We start from the raw sequence: 826 nt of genomic DNA, 5'->3' as shown, positions 1-826 counted from the left end.
ATCTCGATATCTTTTATTTATAGTTCGTTTATGTGACCTTTCCTCTTTTTTTCCTCTTATGAATTATATTTACGAACTCTTCTTAAATGTAATTTACAAAATTTAACTTAAACACTATCACGTTCAACAATAACACCATCACAAAAAAAAATCGCCAGCCAAGTTTTCCTCCCTTATCATTTCCAAACAAAATTATACAAGATTACTTCGAAAGAAACACTGCAGGCGGTTTCTGCCACAACTCAGGACTAGCTAGATTAACCGAATCTTTAATGCTAACATGGAGACAGATTATGACAAGCTTAGCCAACAAACCCCCTTGTGTTTGTTGAAAGCATTAACGGGCATACAATTTCATATCACGAAAGAAAATTCAGGAAACAAGAATGTTGGGACGGTCTATTATGTATTCATTAATGTCAAGGAACAGAGGAGAAAATAATTAAAAAAAGCTGTTAAGTTCTTTAGAAGCGCCGATAATTTCATTACGTACAAATTTTGCGTGGAAAACATATAGCATAATTCGAGATTCATCGTTAACCATATACATCACACTCGATAATCATTCAATCCCCTGAAATATGCGATATATCCTATGCAAAAACATACGCTATTTGATAATAACGTTCACACTTTCGCTACGAACATACCATCATGCCTAAAATATCGTTCAAAACGTGGGAAACATTTAACCACAACCGACCTACCCTCAACACAATTAATATCACCGAAATTCCCAAGCGCTTTACGTCTAATCCATTTACATGCAACCTCCGCCCTCAATTTAGATTAATAGAAAAAAAAAATAGCAGTAATATTCTAGTGG

The sequence above is a fragment of the Penaeus monodon genome, chromosome 32 (genome assembly GCF_015228065.2).
Source record: "Penaeus monodon isolate SGIC_2016 chromosome 32, NSTDA_Pmon_1, whole genome shotgun sequence".
NCBI lineage: Eukaryota > Metazoa > Arthropoda > Malacostraca > Decapoda > Penaeidae > Penaeus > Penaeus monodon.
The sequence above is the reverse complement of the archived record's forward strand: the minus strand, read 5'-3'. Positions refer to the sequence as shown.